The sequence below is a fragment of the Dreissena polymorpha genome, chromosome 8 (genome assembly GCF_020536995.1).
Source record: "Dreissena polymorpha isolate Duluth1 chromosome 8, UMN_Dpol_1.0, whole genome shotgun sequence".
Lineage (NCBI taxonomy): Eukaryota > Metazoa > Mollusca > Bivalvia > Myida > Dreissenidae > Dreissena > Dreissena polymorpha.
Window position 1 is genome coordinate 14,202,334 of NC_068362.1, and position 22,577 is coordinate 14,224,910.

General features: G+C 36.5%; 1 protein-coding gene across 29 annotated transcripts in view; it reads right to left on the reverse strand.

Moving 5' to 3' along the window:
- LOC127842691 (uncharacterized) overlaps nt 1–22,478 on the reverse strand; it is a 46,842-nt gene extending 24,364 nt beyond the window's left edge. For 2 of the 29 annotated variants that reach the window (XM_052372357.1, XM_052372337.1), the window contains exons 1-3: nt 22,464–22,478; nt 16,907–16,968; nt 202–263 (exon numbers count right to left, since the gene is read on the reverse strand). The gene's annotated coding sequence lies outside the window, so the exon portion shown is untranslated. Of the gene's footprint in view, nt 1–201; nt 264–1,948; nt 2,011–2,784; nt 2,847–4,458; nt 4,521–6,569; nt 6,632–7,405; nt 7,468–9,153; nt 9,216–9,989; nt 10,052–11,736; nt 11,799–12,572; nt 12,635–14,321; nt 14,384–15,157; nt 15,220–16,906; nt 16,969–22,463 lie in introns of those variants that run through there. The other 27 variants (XM_052372358.1, XM_052372338.1, XM_052372360.1 and 24 more) reach the window with 21 other exon arrangements.
- Between the last annotated feature and the right edge of the window lie 99 nt (nt 22,479–22,577).

Consider the following 22,577-nt stretch of genomic DNA (forward strand, 5'->3'; position numbering starts at 1 on the left):
TGCACAAATTCAATGTAAAAGCAATAACTTTAACAAAAAATAAAGTCAAACTTTTGCGCGTAGACACCCCCATAACCATACCTTTTCTTAAAGAGCATTCCAAGCCGCAATGATTTAAACAATAAAAAACATAGGTCATCCAATATGTAAGAAAGAACTCAATGCGAATCAGCGGTCACTGTTTTATGGCCATCTTTTTACCGGCATCTCTCCAGTTGATGATGGTTTCCCGCCAACTGTCAAAGTCTTATGTAGTCTCCAACCTAAAAGCAAAACAGGGAATTTGTAGTATACAACAATGTTTTCCCTACCACATGAACACAGAAATATTCAAAAATAAAGTCATGGCAAGTGCCCGTACAGAGAATTGTGTCTTCAAATAAATGAAGATTTTGTTTTTAGAGGGTATAGCATTGAACACCAAAAGTATTTAGTGTATTGTAACCTATAAGAGAAATTTATTTTTACTGAAATGTGTTTTTCTTTCATATTATTATCATCCCATCCATATTGCACCAATATATTAAGTTTGGCTGGATTAGCTGTCCATTTGGCCATTCTGTATCATATTTTCACACGCGGGTGTTTTCAGTCCGAAGAAGGCGATATTAGGCCTGTTAAAGCTTAACTGCCCCTTTAAGATTTAAAGCTGTTGTGTTCAATATCTGCAATAAAATACCAAAACAAACCAAAAAGACATGCAAGTGGGGCTAATGTGTGGTGGGGAAAGAATGAATTTGTTAGATATTTTCACTCTAAGCAATTTTGATAATGTCTTTTTTGTGTGTTTTTTTTTAATCATCCCAAAAATGCCAATTTCAAAGCAAAAACAATCCAATTTCATCCAAGACAATAAACTAATTAGTCAAAATGAGAGATCAAAGATACTTTGAAGTGTAGAAATCAATAAGCTTCCAATAACTTGTTATTTCACACCAATAAAAGTGTAAAATCTTGAAAGCGCCTTGTCGATCGGTGCCCATTTATTTACCAGCCGCCAATGAAATATTCTAGCATGTAATGTCATGGGTGCCTTTTAACTGCAGCAGATGGTCAAAATGCATTGCCAGCTCTCATTTAGAGGTTCAAGACAATACAAATTTTCATATTTTGGACACAAAATAAGTACTTTAGGCTATTTTTATGGTGGCAATCTGGTCCAAATGGGAGTTTGTAACCAAGCGAAAGAATACAATGCTCATTTGTTGGGGGGGGGGGGGGGTTTAAGCTGGAAGGAAAAGTTAAATTGAACAAAAAACACATATGTAGGCAAGCATTATAAGCTTAGCAATGATGTTCCATGTAGTAACAGGGGTAGAAAGGCAGTTCAGATCAAGGCAGTGTCCTGAAAGGGGTTTCTAGTACTTCTTTTGGGGACACAGCTTCCTGCAGAATTCTCAACACAACAAATATCAATGATTCATGTCACCTTTCTATGCAAAGAAAAAAGAATAAGGACAATACTGTCATTAAATCACTGAATGAGAGAAGCATGTACCAAATAAAAAACAAAACAAGTTGCTGAAAGTGCCAAATTTTGTCAAAAAAATCCCTCTAAGGTAAATGATGAAGGGGACACTTGCTATAACAATCCTATGTTTAAGTAAGGCGCGACACCATTTTAAGCCGGAAACATGAATATAAGCATATTGTGAGAAAACAATACCAAAAACAAGCTAATTGTAGGGTAACAAGTAGCAAATCAACTCAGCTGTACTGCATACATGCTCAGGAACAAGGATAACCCTGTTAAGTGCCAACTTCAGCTGCCAACAAAGCACGAGCTTTACATGTCAGGACGCGGAACTATCAATACAAACTGCGAGGAGAATTACATGACGGCAAGGGTGTGAGTGACCACAATCCTGATTATGACAGTCTTTCACACCTAAAGCATCATACATATGCTTATTTGCTTGTGTACATGATAACAAAATGATATTATTACCTGTTTTGCCATCAACAACCCTTATCCAGTGGCCCTTGACTTAGTCGCAGACATTCCTCTTCCTGAAAAAGTCAAAATACCCAATAGAAAAAGATAAAAAAATGAAACAAAAACATGCATTTATGTATTTTAAGTGTACTTTTATGAATAATATGAAGTGATAAAATCTTGCTCAATTCATGATTGTACTAAATATGAAGGCTGGCTCAGTTAAGCATCTGCTGCACTGTCCATACTGTAAAAATGCCTGCCATTCCATGTCGGTGAAATGGGGCTCTGTTTGAATGTTCATGCTTTTCGCAAAAGTTTTAGTTGCGTTACTCGATCACGGAGTCCCTGGCGTTGAATTCTAACTTCATGTAACACATTAACGCGACACGGTCAACCAATATGCGGTTGAATTTAAGTCGGAAAGCAATTTAGCCCTTATTCCAATATATAAGGGTGGGGGGTCAACTTGAAAAACAACTATTCCAGGTCAAATAATCTGAATTCATGCATTTAATGCACTTATTTTCTTCCCTTTTGCTAAGAAATGACCAAAAATCTGCTTTCCCAGTCATATTTTGCACTTGCAGATGATATTTCATTTTTATCATAAGTTAGTTTAGGTCACAACATACCAAAAGATTTCCTGCACAAATTCAATGTAAAAGCAATAACTTTAACAAAAAATAAAGTCAAACTTTTGCGCGTAGACACCCCCATAACCATACCTTTTCTTAAAGAGCATTCCAAGCCGCAATGATTTAAACAATAAAAAACATAGGTCATCCAATATGTAAGAAAGAACTCAATGCGAATCAGCGGTCACTGTTTTATGGCCATCTTTTTACCGGCATCTCTCCAGTTGATGATGGTTTCCCGCCAACTGTCAAAGTCTTATGTAGTCTCCAACCTAAAAGCAAAACAGGGAATTTGTAGTATACAACAATGTTTTCCCTACCACATGAACACAGAAATATTCAAAAATAAAGTCATGGCAAGTGCCCGTACAGAGAATTGTGATAAGAGAAATTTATTTTTACTGAAATGTGTTTTTCTTTCATATTATTATCATCCCATCCATATTGCACCAATATATTAAGTTTGGCTGGATTAAGCTGTCCATTTGGCCATTCTGTATCATATTTTCACACGCGGGTGTTTTCAGTCCGAAGAAGGCGATATTAGGCCTGTTAAAGCTTAACTGCCCCTTTAAGATTTAAAGCTGTTGTGTTCAATATCTGCAATAAAATACCAAAACAAACCAAAAAGACATGCAAGTGGGGCTAATGTGTGGTGGGGAAAGAATGAATTTGTTAGATATTTTCACTCTAAGCAATTTTGATAATGTCTTTTTTGTGTGTTTTTTTTTAATCATCCCAAAAATGCCAATTTCAAAGCAAAAACAATCCAATTTCATCCAAGACAATAAACTTATTAGTCAAAATGAGAGATCAAAGATACTTTGAAGTGTAGAAATCAATAAGCTTCCAATAACTTGTTATTTCACACCAATAAAAGTGTAAAATCTTGAAAGCGCCTTGTCGATCGGTGCCCATTTATTTACCAGCCGCCAATGAAATATTCTAGCATGTAATGTCATGGGTGCCTTTTAACTGCAGCAGATGGTCAAAATGCATTGCCAGCTCTCATTTAGAGGTTCAAGACAATACAAATTTTCATATTTTGGACACAAAATAAGTACTTTAGGCTATTTTTATGGTGGCAATCTGGTCCAAATGGGAGTTTGTAACCAAGCGAAAGAATACAATGCTCATTTGTTGGGGGGGGGGGGGGGGTTTAAGCTGGAAGGAAAAGTTAAATTGAACAAAAAACACATATGTAGGCAAGCATTATAAGCTTAGCAATGATGTTCCATGTAGTAACAGGGGTAGAAAGGCAGTTCAGATCAAGGCAGTGTCCTGAAAGGGGTTTCTAGTACTTCTTTTGGGGACACAGCTTCCTGCAGAATTCTCAACACAACAAATATCAATGATTCATGTCACCTTTCTATGCAAAGAAAAAAGAATAAGGACAATACTGTCATTAAATCACTGAATGAGAGAAGCATGTACCAAATAAAAAACAAAACAAGTTGCTGAAAGTGCCAAATTTTGTCAAAAAAATCCCTCTAAGGTAAATGATGAAGGGGACACTTGCTATAACAATCCTATGTTTAAGTAAGGCGCGACACCATTTTAAGCCGGAAACATGAATATAAGCATATTGTGAGAAAACAATACCAAAAACAAGCTAATTGTAGGGTAACAAGTAGCAAATCAACTCAGCTGTACTGCATACATGCTCAGGAACAAGGATAACCCTGTTAAGTGCCAACTTCAGCTGCCAACAAAGCACGAGCTTTACATGTCAGGACGCGGAACTATCAATACAAACTGCGAGGAGAATTACATGACGGCAAGGGTGTGAGTGACCACAATCCTGATTATGACAGTCTTTCACACCTAAAGCATCATACATATGCTTATTTGCTTGTGTACATGATAACAAAATGATATTATTACCTGTTTTGCCATCAACAACCCTTATCCAGTGGCCCTTGACTTAGTCGCAGACATTCCTCTTCCTGAAAAAGTCAAAATACCCAATAGAAAAAGATAAAAAAATGAAACAAAAACATGCATTTATGTATTTTAAGTGTACTTTTATGAATAATATGAAGTGATAAAATCTTGCTCAATTCATGATTGTACTAAATATGAAGGCTGGCTCAGTTAAGCATCTGCTGCACTGTCCATACTGTAAAAATGCCTGCCATTCCATGTCGGTGAAATGGGGCTCTGTTTGAATGTTCATGCTTTTCGCAAAAGTTTTAGTTGCGTTACTCGATCACGGAGTCCCTGGCGTTGAATTCTAACTTCATGTAACACATTAACGCGACACGGTCAACCAATATGCGGTTGAATTTAAGTCGGAAAGCAATTTAGCCCTTATTCCAATATATAAGGGTGGGGGGTCAACTTGAAAAACAACTATTCCAGGTCAAATAATCTGAATTCATGCATTTAATGCACTTATTTTCTTCCCTTTTGCTAAGAAATGACCAAAAATCTGCTTTCCCAGTCATATTTTGCACTTGCAGATGATATTTCATTTTTATCATAAGTTAGTTATAAGAGAAATTTATTTTTACTGAAATGTGTTTTTCTTTCATATTATTATCATCCCATCCATATTGCACCAATATATTAAGTTTGGCTGGATTAGCTGTCCATTTGGCCATTCTGTATCATATTTTCACACGCGGGTGTTTTCAGTCCGAAGAAGGCGATATTAGGCCTGTTAAAGCTTAACTGCCCCTTTAAGATTTAAAGCTGTTGTGTTCAATATCTGCAATAAAATACCAAAACAAACCAAAAAGACATGCAAGTGGGGCTAATGTGTGGTGGGGAAAGAATGAATTTGTTAGATATTTTCACTCTAAGCAATTTTGATAATGTCTTTTTTGTGTGTTTTTTTTTAATCATCCCAAAAATGCCAATTTCAAAGCAAAAACAATCCAATTTCATCCAAGACAATAAACTAATTAGTCAAAATGAGAGATCAAAGATACTTTGAAGTGTAGAAATCAATAAGCTTCCAATAACTTGTTATTTCACACCAATAAAAGTGTAAAATCTTGAAAGCGCCTTGTCGATCGGTGCCCATTTATTTACCAGCCGCCAATGAAATATTCTAGCATGTAATGTCATGGGTGCCTTTTAACTGCAGCAGATGGTCAAAATGCATTGCCAGCTCTCATTTAGAGGTTCAAGACAATACAAATTTTCATATTTTGGACACAAAATAAGTACTTTAGGCTATTTTTATGGTGGCAATCTGGTCCAAATGGGAGTTTGTAACCAAGCGAAAGAATACAATGCTCATTTGTTGGGGGGGGGGGGGGGGGTTTAAGCTGGAAGGAAAAGTTAAATTGAACAAAAAACACATATGTAGGCAAGCATTATAAGCTTAGCAATGATGTTCCATGTAGTAACAGGGGTAGAAAGGCAGTTCAGATCAAGGCAGTGTCCTGAAAGGGGTTTCTAGTACTTCTTTTGGGGACACAGCTTCCTGCAGAATTCTCAACACAACAAATATCAATGATTCATGTCACCTTTCTATGCAAAGAAAAAAGAATAAGGACAATACTGTCATTAAATCACTGAATGAGAGAAGCATGTACCAAATAAAAAACAAAACAAGTTGCTGAAAGTGCCAAATTTTGTCAAAAAAATCCCTCTAAGGTAAATGATGAAGGGGACACTTGCTATAACAATCCTATGTTTAAGTAAGGCGCGACACCATTTTAAGCCGGAAACATGAATATAAGCATATTGTGAGAAAACAATACCAAAAACAAGCTAATTGTAGGGTAACAAGTAGCAAATCAACTCAGCTGTACTGCATACATGCTCAGGAACAAGGATAACCCTGTTAAGTGCCAACTTCAGCTGCCAACAAAGCACGAGCTTTACATGTCAGGACGCGGAACTATCAATACAAACTGCGAGGAGAATTACATGACGGCAAGGGTGTGAGTGACCACAATCCTGATTATGACAGTCTTTCACACCTAAAGCATCATACATATGCTTATTTGCTTGTGTACATGATAACAAAATGATATTATTACCTGTTTTGCCATCAACAACCCTTATCCAGTGGCCCTTGACTTAGTCGCAGACATTCCTCTTCCTGAAAAAGTCAAAATACCCAATAGAAAAAGATAAAAAAATGAAACAAAAACATGCATTTATGTATTTTAAGTGTACTTTTATGAATAATATGAAGTGATAAAATCTTGCTCAATTCATGATTGTACTAAATATGAAGGCTGGCTCAGTTAAGCATCTGCTGCACTGTCCATACTGTAAAAATGCCTGCCATTCCATGTCGGTGAAATGGGGCTCTGTTTGAATGTTCATGCTTTTCGCAAAAGTTTTAGTTGCGTTACTCGATCACGGAGTCCCTGGCGTTGAATTCTAACTTCATGTAACACATTAACGCGACACGGTCAACCAATATGCGGTTGAATTTAAGTCGGAAAGCAATTTAGCCCTTATTCCACTATATAAGGGTGGGGGGTCAACTTGAAAAACAACTATTCCAGGTCAAATAATCTGAATTCATGCATTTAATGCACTTATTTTCTTCCCTTTTGCTAAGAAATGACCAAAAATCTGCTTTCCCAGTCATATTTTGCACTTGCAGATGATATTTCATTTTTATCATAAGTTAGTTTAGGTCACAACATACCAAAAGATTTCCTGCACAAATTCAATGTAAAAGCAATAACTTTAACAAAAAATAAAGTCAAACTTTTGCGCGTAGACACCCCCATAACCATACCTTTTCTTAAAGAGCATTCCAAGCCGCAATGATTTAAACAATAAAAAACATAGGTCATCCAATATGTAAGAAAGAACTCAATGCGAATCAGCGGTCACTGTTTTATGGCCATCTTTTTACCGGCATCTCTCCAGTTGATGATGGTTTCCCGCCAACTGTCAAAGTCTTATGTAGTCTCCAACCTAAAAGCAAAACAGGGAATTTGTAGTATACAACAATGTTTTCCCTACCACATGAACACAGAAATATTCAAAAATAAAGTCATGGCAAGTGCCCGTACAGAGAATTGTGTCTTCAAATAAATGAAGATTTTGTTTTTAGAGGGTATAGCATTGAACACCAAAAGTATTTAGTGTATTGTAACCTATAAGAGAAATTTATTTTTACTGAAATGTGTTTTTCTTTCATATTATTATCATCCCATCCATATTGCACCAATATATTAAGTTTGGCTGGATTAGCTGTCCATTTGGCCATTCTGTATCATATTTTCACACGCGGGTGTTTTCAGTCCGAAGAAGGCGATATTAGGCCTGTTAAAGCTTAACTGCCCCTTTAAGATTTAAAGCTGTTGTGTTCAATATCTGCAATAAAATACCAAAACAAACCAAAAAGACATGCAAGTGGGGCTAATGTGTGGTGGGGAAAGAATGAATTTGTTAGATATTTTCACTCTAAGCAATTTTGATAATGTCTTTTTTGTGTGTTTTTTTTTAATCATCCCAAAAATGCCAATTTCAAAGCAAAAACAATCCAATTTCATCCAAGACAATAAACTAATTAGTCAAAATGAGAGATCAAAGATACTTTGAAGTGTAGAAATCAATAAGCTTCCAATAACTTGTTATTTCACACCAATAAAAGTGTAAAATCTTGAAAGCGCCTTGTCGATCGGTGCCCATTTATTTACCAGCCGCCAATGAAATATTCTAGCATGTAATGTCATGGGTGCCTTTTAACTGCAGCAGATGGTCAAAATGCATTGCCAGCTCTCATTTAGAGGTTCAAGACAATACAAATTTTCATATTTTGGACACAAAATAAGTACTTTAGGCTATTTTTATGGTGGCAATCTGGTCCAAATGGGAGTTTGTAACCAAGCGAAAGAATACAATGCTCATTTGTTGGGGGGGGGGGGGGGGTTTAAGCTGGAAGGAAAAGTTAAATTGAACAAAAAACACATATGTAGGCAAGCATTATAAGCTTAGCAATGATGTTCCATGTAGTAACAGGGGTAGAAAGGCAGTTCAGATCAAGGCAGTGTCCTGAAAGGGGTTTCTAGTACTTCTTTTGGGGACACAGCTTCCTGCAGAATTCTCAACACAACAAATATCAATGATTCATGTCACCTTTCTATGCAAAGAAAAAAGAATAAGGACAATACTGTCATTAAATCACTGAATGAGAGAAGCATGTACCAAATAAAAAACAAAACAAGTTGCTGAAAGTGCCAAATTTTGTCAAAAAAATCCCTCTAAGGTAAATGATGAAGGGGACACTTGCTATAACAATCCTATGTTTAAGTAAGGCGCGACACCATTTTAAGCCGGAAACATGAATATAAGCATATTGTGAGAAAACAATACCAAAAACAAGCTAATTGTAGGGTAACAAGTAGCAAATCAACTCAGCTGTACTGCATACATGCTCAGGAACAAGGATAACCCTGTTAAGTGCCAACTTCAGCTGCCAACAAAGCACGAGCTTTACATGTCAGGACGCGGAACTATCAATACAAACTGCGAGGAGAATTACATGACGGCAAGGGTGTGAGTGACCACAATCCTGATTATGACAGTCTTTCACACCTAAAGCATCATACATATGCTTATTTGCTTGTGTACATGATAACAAAATGATATTATTACCTGTTTTGCCATCAACAACCCTTATCCAGTGGCCCTTGACTTAGTCGCAGACATTCCTCTTCCTGAAAAAGTCAAAATACCCAATAGAAAAAGATAAAAAAATGAAACAAAAACATGCATTTATGTATTTTAAGTGTACTTTTATGAATAATATGAAGTGATAAAATCTTGCTCAATTCATGATTGTACTAAATATGAAGGCTGGCTCAGTTAAGCATCTGCTGCACTGTCCATACTGTAAAAATGCCTGCCATTCCATGTCGGTGAAATGGGGCTCTGTTTGAATGTTCATGCTTTTCGCAAAAGTTTTAGTTGCGTTACTCGATCACGGAGTCCCTGGCGTTGAATTCTAACTTCATGTAACACATTAACGCGACACGGTCAACCAATATGCGGTTGAATTTAAGTCGGAAAGCAATTTAGCCCTTATTCCACTATATAAGGGTGGGGGGTCAACTTGAAAAACAACTATTCCAGGTCAAATAATCTGAATTCATGCATTTAATGCACTTATTTTCTTCCCTTTTGCTAAGAAATGACCAAAAATCTGCTTTCCCAGTCATATTTTGCACTTGCAGATGATATTTCATTTTTATCATAAGTTAGTTTAGGTCACAACATACCAAAAGATTTCCTGCACAAATTCAATGTAAAAGCAATAACTTTAACAAAAAATAAAGTCAAACTTTTGCGCGTAGACACCCCCATAACCATACCTTTTCTTAAAGAGCATTCCAAGCCGCAATGATTTAAACAATAAAAAACATAGGTCATCCAATATGTAAGAAAGAACTCAATGCGAATCAGCGGTCACTGTTTTATGGCCATCTTTTTACCGGCATCTCTCCAGTTGATGATGGTTTCCCGCCAACTGTCAAAGTCTTATGTAGTCTCCAACCTAAAAGCAAAACAGGGAATTTGTAGTATACAACAATGTTTTCCCTACCACATGAACACAGAAATATTCAAAAATAAAGTCATGGCAAGTGCCCGTACAGAGAATTGTGTCTTCAAATAAATGAAGATTTTGTTTTTAGAGGGTATAGCATTGAACACCAAAAGTATTTAGTGTATTGTAACCTATAAGAGAAATTTATTTTTACTGAAATGTGTTTTTCTTTCATATTATTATCATCCCATCCATATTGCACCAATATATTAAGTTTGGCTGGATTAGCTGTCCATTTGGCCATTCTGTATCATATTTTCACACGCGGGTGTTTTCAGTCCGAAGAAGGCGATATTAGGCCTGTTAAAGCTTAACTGCCCCTTTAAGATTTAAAGCTGTTGTGTTCAATATCTGCAATAAAATACCAAAACAAACCAAAAAGACATGCAAGTGGGGCTAATGTGTGGTGGGGAAAGAATGAATTTGTTAGATATTTTCACTCTAAGCAATTTTGATAATGTCTTTTTTGTGTGTTTTTTTTTAATCATCCCAAAAATGCCAATTTCAAAGCAAAAACAATCCAATTTCATCCAAGACAATAAACTAATTAGTCAAAATGAGAGATCAAAGATACTTTGAAGTGTAGAAATCAATAAGCTTCCAATAACTTGTTATTTCACACCAATAAAAGTGTAAAATCTTGAAAGCGCCTTGTCGATCGGTGCCCATTTATTTACCAGCCGCCAATGAAATATTCTAGCATGTAATGTCATGGGTGCCTTTTAACTGCAGCAGATGGTCAAAATGCATTGCCAGCTCTCATTTAGAGGTTCAAGACAATACAAATTTTCATATTTTGGACACAAAATAAGTACTTTAGGCTATTTTTATGGTGGCAATCTGGTCCAAATGGGAGTTTGTAACCAAGCGAAAGAATACAATGCTCATTTGTTGGGGGGGGGGGGGGGTTTAAGCTGGAAGGAAAAGTTAAATTGAACAAAAAACACATATGTAGGCAAGCATTATAAGCTTAGCAATGATGTTCCATGTAGTAACAGGGGTAGAAAGGCAGTTCAGATCAAGGCAGTGTCCTGAAAGGGGTTTCTAGTACTTCTTTTGGGGACACAGCTTCCTGCAGAATTCTCAACACAACAAATATCAATGATTCATGTCACCTTTCTATGCAAAGAAAAAAGAATAAGGACAATACTGTCATTAAATCACTGAATGAGAGAAGCATGTACCAAATAAAAAACAAAACAAGTTGCTGAAAGTGCCAAATTTTGTCAAAAAAATCCCTCTAAGGTAAATGATGAAGGGGACACTTGCTATAACAATCCTATGTTTAAGTAAGGCGCGACACCATTTTAAGCCGGAACCATGAATATAAGCATATTGTGAGAAAACAATACCAAAAACAAGCTAATTGTAGGGTAACAAGTAGCAAATCAACTCAGCTGTACTGCATACATGCTCAGGAACAAGGATAACCCTGTTAAGTGCCAACTTCAGCTGCCAACAAAGCACGAGCTTTACATGTCAGGACGCGGAACTATCAATACAAACTGCGAGGAGAATTACATGACGGCAAGGGTGTGAGTGACCACAATCCTGATTATGACAGTCTTTCACACCTAAAGCATCATACATATGCTTATTTGCTTGTGTACATGATAACAAAATGATATTATTACCTGTTTTGCCATCAACAACCCTTATCCAGTGGCCCTTGACTTAGTCGCAGACATTCCTCTTCCTGAAAAAGTCAAAATACCCAATAGAAAAAGATAAAAAAATGAAACAAAAACATGCATTTATGTATTTTAAGTGTACTTTTATGAATAATATGAAGTGATAAAATCTTGCTCAATTCATGATTGTACTAAATATGAAGGCTGGCTCAGTTAAGCATCTGCTGCACTGTCCATACTGTAAAAATGCCTGCCATTCCATGTCGGTGAAATGGGGCTCTGTTTGAATGTTCATGCTTTTCGCAAAAGTTTTAGTTGCGTTACTCGATCACGGAGTCCCTGGCGTTGAATTCTAACTTCATGTAACACATTAACGCGACACGGTCAACCAATATGCGGTTGAATTTAAGTCGGAAAGCAATTTAGCCCTTATTCCACTATATAAGGGTGGGGGGTCAACTTGAAAAACAACTATTCCAGGTCAAATAATCTGAATTCATGCATTTAATGCACTTATTTTCTTCCCTTTTGCTAAGAAATGACCAAAAATCTGCTTTCCCAGTCATATTTTGCACTTGCAGATGATATTTCATTTTTATCATAAGTTAGTTTAGGTCACAACATACCAAAAGATTTCCTGCACAAATTCAATGTAAAAGCAATAACTTTAACAAAAAATAAAGTCAAACTTTTGCGCGTAGACACCCCCATAACCATACCTTTTCTTAAAGAGCATTCCAAGCCGCAATGATTTAAACAATAAAAAACATAGGTCATCCAATATGTAAGAAAGAACTCAATGCGAATCAGCGGTCACTGTTTTATGGCCATCTTTTTACCGGCATCTCTCCAGTTGATGATGGTTTCCCGCCAACTGTCAAAGTCTTATGTAGTCTCCAACCTAAAAGCAAAACAGGGAATTTGTAGTATACAACAATGTTTTCCCTACCACATGAACACAGAAATATTCAAAAATAAAGTCATGGCAAGTGCCCGTACAGAGAATTGTGTCTTCAAATAAATGAAGATTTTGTTTTTAGAGGGTATAGCATTGAACACCAAAAGTATTTAGTGTATTGTAACCTATAAGAGAAATTTATTTTTACTGAAATGTGTTTTTCTTTCATATTATTATCATCCCATCCATATTGCACCAATATATTAAGTTTGGCTGGATTAGCTGTCCATTTGGCCATTCTGTATCATATTTTCACACGCGGGTGTTTTCAGTCCGAAGAAGGCGATATTAGGCCTGTTAAAGCTTAACTGCCCCTTTAAGATTTAAAGCTGTTGTGTTCAATATCTGCAATAAAATACCAAAACAAACCAAAAAGACATGCAAGTGGGGCTAATGTGTGGTGGGGAAAGAATGAATTTGTTAGATATTTTCACTCTAAGCAATTTTGATAATGTCTTTTTTGTGTGTTTTTTTTTAATCATCCCAAAAATGCCAATTTCAAAGCAAAAACAATCCAATTTCATCCAAGACAATAAACTAATTAGTCAAAATGAGAGATCAAAGATACTTTGAAGTGTAGAAATCAATAAGCTTCCAATAACTTGTTATTTCACACCAATAAAAGTGTAAAATCTTGAAAGCGCCTTGTCGATCGGTGCCCATTTATTTACCAGCCGCCAATGAAATATTCTAGCATGTAATGTCATGGGTGCCTTTTAACTGCAGCAGATGGTCAAAATGCATTGCCAGCTCTCATTTAGAGGTTCAAGACAATACAAATTTTCATATTTTGGACACAAAATAAGTACTTTAGGCTATTTTTATGGTGGCAATCTGGTCCAAATGGGAGTTTGTAACCAAGCGAAAGAATACAATGCTCATTTGTTGGGGGGGGGGGGGGGGGTTTAAGCTGGAAGGAAAAGTTAAATTGAACAAAAAACACATATGTAGGCAAGCATTATAAGCTTAGCAATGATGTTCCATGTAGTAACAGGGGTAGAAAGGCAGTTCAGATCAAGGCAGTGTCCTGAAAGGGGTTTCTAGTACTTCTTTTGGGGACACAGCTTCCTGCAGAATTCTCAACACAACAAATATCAATGATTCATGTCACCTTTCTATGCAAAGAAAAAAGAATAAGGACAATACTGTCATTAAATCACTGAATGAGAGAAGCATGTACCAAATAAAAAACAAAACAAGTTGCTGAAAGTGCCAAATTTTGTCAAAAAAATCCCTCTAAGGTAAATGATGAAGGGGACACTTGCTATAACAATCCTATGTTTAAGTAAGGCGCGACACCATTTTAAGCCGGAACCATGAATATAAGCATATTGTGAGAAAACAATACCAAAAACAAGCTAATTGTAGGGTAACAAGTAGCAAATCAACTCAGCTGTACTGCATACATGCTCAGGAACAAGGATAACCCTGTTAAGTGCCAACTTCAGCTGCCAACAAAGCACGAGCTTTACATGTCAGGACGCGGAACTATCAATACAAACTGCGAGGAGAATTACATGACGGCAAGGGTGTGAGTGACCACAATCCTGATTATGACAGTCTTTCACACCTAAAGCATCATACATATGCTTATTTGCTTGTGTACATGATAACAAAATGATATTATTACCTGTTTTGCCATCAACAACCCTTATCCAGTGGCCCTTGACTTAGTCGCAGACATTCCTCTTCCTGAAAAAGTCAAAATACCCAATAGAAAAAGATAAAAAAATGAAACAAAAACATGCATTTATGTATTTTAAGTGTACTTTTATGAATAATATGAAGTGATAAAATCTTGCTCAATTCATGATTGTACTAAATATGAAGGCTGGCTCAGTTAAGCATCTGCTGCACTGTCCATACTGTAAAAATGCCTGCCATTCCATGTCGGTGAAATGGGGCTCTGTTTGAATGTTCATGCTTTTCGCAAAAGTTTTAGTTGCGTTACTCGATCACGGAGTCCCTGGCGTTGAATTCTAACTTCATGTAACACATTAACGCGACACGGTCAACCAATATGCGGTTGAATTTAAGTCGGAAAGCAATTTAGCCCTTATTCCAATATATAAGGGTGGGGGGTCAACTTGAAAAACAACTATTCCAGGTCAAATAATCTGAATTCATGCATTTAATGCACTTATTTTCTTCCCTTTTGCTAAGAAATGACCAAAAATCTGCTTTCCCAGTCATATTTTGCACTTGCAGATGATATTTCATTTTTATCATAAGTTAGTTTAGGTCACAACATACCAAAAGATTTCCTGCACAAATTCAATGTAAAAGCAATAACTTTAACAAAAAATAAAGTCAAACTTTTGCGCGTAGACACCCCCATAACCATACCTTTTCTTAAAGAGCATTCCAAGCCGCAATGATTTAAACAATAAAAAACATAGGTCATCCAATATGTAAGAAAGAACTCAATGCGAATCAGCGGTCACTGTTTTATGGCCATCTTTTTACCGGCATCTCTCCAGTTGATGATGGTTTCCCGCCAACTGTCAAAGTCTTATGTAGTCTCCAACCTAAAAGCAAAACAGGGAATTTGTAGTATACAACAATGTTTTCCCTACCACATGAACACAGAAATATTCAAAAATAAAGTCATGGCAAGTGCCCGTACAGAGAATTGTGTCTTCAAATAAATGAAGATTTTGTTTTTAGAGGGTATAGCATTGAACACCAAAAGTATTTAGTGTATTGTAACCTATAAGAGAAATTTATTTTTACTGAAATGTGTTTTTCTTTCATATTATTATCATCCCATCCATATTGCACCAATATATTAAGTTTGGCTGGATTAGCTGTCCATTTGGCCATTCTGTATCATATTTTCACACGCGGGTGTTTTCAGTCCGAAGAAGGCGATATTAGGCCTGTTAAAGCTTAACTGCCCCTTTAAGATTTAAAGCTGTTGTGTTCAATATCTGCAATAAAATACCAAAACAAACCAAAAAGACATGCAAGTGGGGCTAATGTGTGGTGGGGAAAGAATGAATTTGTTAGATATTTTCACTCTAAGCAATTTTGATAATGTCTTTTTTGTGTGTTTTTTTTTAATCATCCCAAAAATGCCAATTTCAAAGCAAAAAACAATCCAATTTCATCCAAGACAATAAACTAATTAGTCAAAATGAGAGATCAAAGATACTTTGAAGTGTAGAAATCAATAAGCTTCCAATAACTTGTTATTTCACACCAATAAAAGTGTAAAATCTTGAAAGCGCCTTGTCGATCGGTGCCCATTTATTTACCAGCCGCCAATGAAATATTCTAGCATGTAATGTCATGGGTGCCTTTTAACTGCAGCAGATGGTCAAAATGCATTGCCAGCTCTCATTTAGAGGTTCAAGACAATACAAATTTTCATATTTTGGACACAAAATAAGTACTTTAGGCTATTTTTATGGTGGCAATCTGGTCCAAATGGGAGTTTGTAACCAAGCGAAAGAATACAATGCTCATTTGTTGGGGGGGGGGGGGGGGTTTAAGCTGGAAGGAAAAGTTAAATTGAACAAAAAACACATATGTAGGCAAGCATTATAAGCTTAGCAATGATGTTCCATGTAGTAACAGGGGTAGAAAGGCAGTTCAGATCAAGGCAGTGTCCTGAAAGGGGTTTCTAGTACTTCTTTTGGGGACACAGCTTCCTGCAGAATTCTCAACACAACAAATATCAATGATTCATGTCACCTTTCTATGCAAAGAAAAAAGAATAAGGACAATACTGTCATTAAATCACTGAATGAGAGAAGCATGTACCAAATAAAAAACAAAACAAGTTGCTGAAAGTGCCAAATTTTGTCAAAAAAATCCCTCTAAGGTAAATGATGAAGGGGACACTTGCTATAACAATCCTATGTTTAAGTAAGGCGCGACACCATTTTAAGCCGGAACCATGAATATAAGCATATTGTGAGAAAACAATACCAAAAACAAGCTAATTGTAGGGTAACAAGTAGCAAATCAACTCAGCTGTACTGCATACATGCTCAGGAACAAGGATAACCCTGTTAAGTGCCAACTTCAGCTGCCAACAAAGCACGAGCTTTACATGTCAGGACGCGGAACTATCAATACAAACTGCGAGGAGAATTACATGACGGCAAGGGTGTGAGTGACCACAATCCTGATTATGACAGTCTTTCACACCTAAAGCATCATACATATGCTTATTTGCTTGTGTACATGATAACAAAATGATATTATTACCTGTTTTGCCATCAACAACCCTTATCCAGTGGCCCTTGACTTAGTCGCAGACATTCCTCTTCCTGAAAAAGTCAAAATACCCAATAGAAAAAGATAAAAAAATGAAACAAAAACATGCATTTATGTATTTTAAGTGTACTTTTATGAATAATATGAAGTGATAAAATCTTGCTCAATTCATGATTGTACTAATATGAAGGCTGGCTCAGTTAAGCATCTGCTGCACTGTCCATACTGTAAAAATGCCTGCCATTTCCATGTCGGTGATGAATGGGGCTCTGTTTGAATGTTCATGCTTTTCGCAAAAGTTTTAGTTGCGTTACTCGATCACGGAGTCCCTGGCGTTGAATTCTAACTTCATGTAACACATTAACGCGACACGGTCAACCAATATGCGGTTGAATTTAAGTCGGAAAGCAATTTAGCCCTTATTCCAACTATATAAGGGTGGGGGGGTCAACTTGAAAAACAACTATTCCAGGTCAAATAATCTGAATTATGCATTTAATGCACTTATTTTCTTCCCTTTTGCTAAGAAATGACCAAAAATCTGCTTTCCCAGTCATATTTTGCACTTGCAGATGATATTCATTTTTATCATAAGTATAGTTTATAAGAGAAATTATTTTTATGATAATGTGTTTTTCTTGTCATATTATTATTCATCCCATCCCATATTGGCACCAATATTCTTAAGTTTGGCTGATTAAGCTGTCCATTTTGGCCATTTTTGTATCATATTTTCACACGCGGGGTGTTGTTCAGTCCGAGCACGGCGATATTAGGCCTGCTTTAAAGCTTAACTGCCCTTTAAGATTTTTTTAAGCTGTTGTGTTTCAATCTCTGACACTTAAAATACCAAAACCACACCAAAAGGACCTGCAAGTGGGCGCTCATGGTGTGGTGGGGAAAGAATGAACTTTGTTGATTATTTTCACCTCTAAGCACTTTTGTTGATAATGTCTTTTTTGTCGTTGTTTTTTTTCATCATACCCAAAAACTGCCAATATCAAAGCAAAAAAAACAATCAATTTCATCCAAGACAATAAATTAATTAGTCAAAATGAGAGATCAAAGAGATACTTTGAACGTGTAGGAATCAAATCAATAAGCTCCCCCCCATAACTTGTTTATTTCACACCAATAAAGTGTAAAATCTTGAACGCGGCCTTGTCGATCGGCTGGCCACATTTATTTACCAGCCGGCCAAATTGAAATTATTCTAGCATGTAATGTCATGGGTGCCTTTTTAACTGCAAGCAGATGGTCCAAAATGCATTGCCAGCTCTCATTTAGAGGTTCCAAGACATACAAATTTTCATATTTTGGAACACAAATAACGTACTTAGGCCTATTCTTTATGGTCGGCTAATCTGGTCCAATGGGAGAGTTTGGTAACCAAGCGAAAGAATTACAATGCTCATTTGTTGCGGGGGGGGGGGGGGAAGGGTTTAAGCTGGAAGGAAGGAAAGTTAAATTGAACAAAAAACACATATGTAGGCAAGCATTATAAGCTTAGCAATGATGTTCCATGTAGTAACAGGGGTAGAAAGGCAGTTCAGATCAAGGCAGTGTCCTGAAAGGGTTTTCTAGTACTTCTTTTGGGGACACAGCTTCCTGCAGAATTCTCAACACAACAAATATCAATGATTCATGTCACCTTTCTATGCAAAGAAAAAAGAATAAGGACAATACTGTCATTAAATCACTGAATGAGAGAAGCATGTACCAAATAAAAAACAAAACAAGTTGCTGAAAGTGCCAATTTTGTCAAAAAAATCCCTCTAAGGTAATGATGAAGGGGACACTTGCTATAACACAATCCTATTTTAAGTAAGGCGCGACACCATTTTAAGCCGGAACCATGAATATAAGCATATTGTGAGAAAACAATACAAAAACAAGCTAATTGTAGGGTAACAAGTAGCAAATCAACTCAGCTGTACTGCATACATGCTCAGGAACAAGGATAACCCTGTAATGTGCCAACTTCAGCTGCCAACAAAGCACGAGCTTTACATGTCAGGACGCGGAACTATCAATACAAACTGCGAGGAGAATTACATGACGGCAAGGGTGTGAGTGACCACAACCTGATTATGACAGTCTTTCACACCTAAAGCATCATACATATGCTTATTTGCTTGTGTACATGATAACAAAATGATATTAATTACCTGTTTTGCCATCAACCCCCTTATCCAGTGGCCCTTGACTTAGTCGCAGACATTCCTCTTCCTGAAAAAGTCAAATACCCAATAGAAAAAGATAAAAAAATGAACAAAACATGCATTTATGTATTTTAAGTGTACTTTTATGAATAATATGAGTGAAAAATCTGCTCAATTCATGATTGTACTAAATAGAAGGCTGGCTCAGTTAAGCATCTGCTGCACTGTCCAATACTGTAAAAATGCCTGCCATTCCATGTCGGTGAAATGGGCGCTCTGTTGGAATGTTCATGCTTTTCGCAAAAGTTTTAGTTGCGTTACTCGATCACGGAGTCCCTGGCGTTGAAATTCTAACTTCATGTAACACATTAAACGCGACACGGTCACCATATGCGTTAATTTAAGTCGGAAAGCAATTTAGCCCTTATTCCACTATATAAGGGTGGGGGGTCAACTTGAAAAACAACTATTCCAGGTCAAATAATCTGAATCATGCATTTAATGCACTTATTTTCTTCCCTTTTGCTAAGAAATGACCAAAAATCTGCTTTCCCAGTCATATTTTGCACTTGCAGATGATATTTCATTTTTATCATAAGTTAGTTTAGGTCACAACATACCAAAAGATTTCCTGCACAAATTCAATGTAAAAGCAATAACTTTAACAAAAATAAAGTCAAACTTTTTGCGCGTAGACACCCCCATAACCATACCTTTTCTTAAAGAGCATTCCAAGCCGCAATGATTTAAACAATAAAAAACATAGGTCATCCAATATGTAAGAAAGACTCAATGCGAATCAGCGGTCACTGTTTTATGGCATCTTTTTACCGGCATCTCTCCAGTTGATGATGGTTTCCCGCCAACTGTCAAAGTCTTATGTAGTCTCCAACCTAAAAGCAAAACAGGGAATTTGTAGTATACAACAATGTTTTCCCTACCACATGAACACAGAATATTCAAAAATAAAGTCATGGCAAGTGCCCGTACAGAGATTTGTGTCTTCAAATAAATGAAGATTTTGTTTTTAGAGGGTAATAGCATTGACACCAAAAGTATTTAGTGTATTGTAACCTATAAGAGAAATTTATTTTTACTGAAATGTGTTTTTTCTTTCATATTATTATCATCCCATCCATATTGCCCATCATATTAAGTTTGGCTGATTAGCTGTCCATTTGGCCATTCTGTATCATATTTTCACACGCGGGTGTTTTCAGTCCGAAGAAGGCGATATTAGGCCTGTTAAAGCTTAACTGCCCCTTTAAGATTTAAAGCTGTTGTGTTCAATATCTGCAATAAAATACCAAAACAAACCAAAAAGACATGCAAGGGGGGCTAATGTGTGGTGGGCAAGAATGAATTTGTTAGATATTTTCACTCTAAGCAATTTTGATAATGTCTTTTTGTGTGTTTTTTTTTAATCATCCCAAAAATGCCATTTCATTCAAAGCAAAAACAATCCAATTTCATCCAGACAATAACTTATTAGTCAAAATGAAGGATCAAAGATACTTTGAAGTGTAAGAAATCAATAAGCTTCCATAACTTGTTATTTCACACCAATAAAAGTGTAAAATCTTGAAAGCGCCTTGTCGATCGGTGCCCATTTATTTACCAGCCGCCAATGAAATATTCTAGCATATAATGTCAGGGTGCCTTTTAACTGCAGCAGATGGTCAAAAATGCATTGCCAGCTCTCATTTAGAGGTTCAAGACAATACAATTTTCATATTTTGGACACAAAATATTTACTTTAGGCTATTTTTATGGTGGCAATCTGGTCCAAATGGGTTTTGTAACCAAGCGAAAGAATACAATGCTCATTTGTTGGGGGGGGGGGGGATTTAGCTGGAAGGAAAAGTTAAATTGAACAAAACACATATGTAGGCAAGCTTTATAAGCTAGCAATGATGTTCCATGTAGTAAAGGGGTAGAAAGGCAGTTCAGATCAAGGCAGTGTCCTGAAAGGGGTTTCTAGTACTTCTTTTGGGACACAGCTTCCTGCAGAATTCTCAACACAACAAATATCAATGATTCATGTCACCTTTCTATGCAAAGAAAAAAGAATAAGGACAATACTGTCATTAAATCACTGAATGAGAGAAGCATGTACCAAATAAAAACAAAACAAGTTGCTGAAAGTGCCAAATTTTGTCAAAAAAATCCCTCTAAGGTAAATGATGAAGGGGACACTTGCTATAACAATCCTATGTTTAAGTAAGGCGCGACACCATTTTAGCCGGACCATGAATATAAGCATATTGTGAGAAAACAATACCAAAAACAAGCTAATTGTAGGGTAACAAGTAGCAAATCAATCAGCTGTACTGCATACATGCTCAGGAACAAGGATAACCCTGTTAAGTGCCAACTTCAGCTGCCAACAAAGCACGAGCTTTACATGTCAGGACGCGGAACTATCAATACAAACTGCGAGGAGAATTACATGACGGCAAGGGTGTGAGTGACCACAATCCTGATTATGACAGTCTTTCACACCTAAAGCATCATACATATGCTTATTTGCTTGTGTACATGATACAAAATGAATTATTACCTGTTTTGCCATCAACAACCCCTTATCCAGTGGCCTTGACTTAGTCGCTACATTCCTCTTCCTGAAAAGTCAAAATACCCAATAGAAAAAGATAAAAAAATGAAACAAAAACATGCATTTATGTATTTTAAGTGTACTTTTATGAATAATATGAAAGTGATAAAATCTTGCTCAATTCATGATTGTACTAATATGAAGGCTGGCTCAGTTAAGCATCTGCTGCACTGTCCATACTGTAAAAGGCCCTGCCATTCATGTCGGTGAAATGGGGCTCTGTTTGAATGTTCATGCTTTTCGCAAAAGTTTAGTTGCGTTACTCGATCATGGAGTCCCTGGCGTTGAATTCTAACTTCATGTAACACATTAAACGACACGGTCAACCAATATGCGGTTGAATTTAAGTCGGAATCAATTTAGCCCTTATTCCACTATATAAGTGTGGGGGGTCAACTTGAAAAACAACTATTTCCAGGTCAAATAATCTGAATTCATGCATTTTAATGCACTTATTTTCTTCCCTTTTGCTAAAGAAATAACCAAAATCTGCTTTCCCAGTCATATTTTGCACTTGCAGATGATATTTCATTTTTATCATAAGTTAGTTTAGGTCACAACATACCAAAATTTCCTGCACAAATTCAATGTAAAAGCAATAACTTTACAAAAATAAAGTCAACCTTTTGCGCGTAGACACCCCCATAACCAAACCTTTTCTTAAGAGCATTCCAAGCCGCAATGATTTAAACAATAAAAAACATAGTCATCCAATATGTAAGAAAGAACTCAATGCGAATCAGCGGTCACTGTTTTATGGCCATCTTTTTACCGGCATCTCTCCAGTTGATGATGGTTTCCCGCCACTGTCAAGTCTTATTTAGTCTCCAACCTAAAAGCAAAACAGGGAATTTGTAGTGATACAACAATGTTTTCCCTACCACAT